We start from the raw sequence: 237 nt of genomic DNA on the forward strand, positions 1-237 counted from the left end.
AATGGAATAAAACAGCATGTGGCCTTTTTCTGTGGCTGGTTTTCACCTAACACGGTTTACCTACATCGTACATGTATCAGTATTTGGTTTCTTTTGTTGCTGAATGCTACTTCATTGTACAGATATACCACATTTTATTTATCCATTCATTCAGCAGTTGAAGGACATTTCAGTTGTTTCTACATTTGGGCAACTATATATAATGCTGCCATGAACATTTATGTATAAATTTCTTTT

The sequence above is a fragment of the Otolemur garnettii genome, unplaced genomic scaffold, assembly GCF_000181295.1.
Source record: "Otolemur garnettii isolate 467f Iridium unplaced genomic scaffold, OtoGar3 scaffold00120, whole genome shotgun sequence".
Lineage (NCBI taxonomy): Eukaryota > Metazoa > Chordata > Mammalia > Primates > Galagidae > Otolemur > Otolemur garnettii.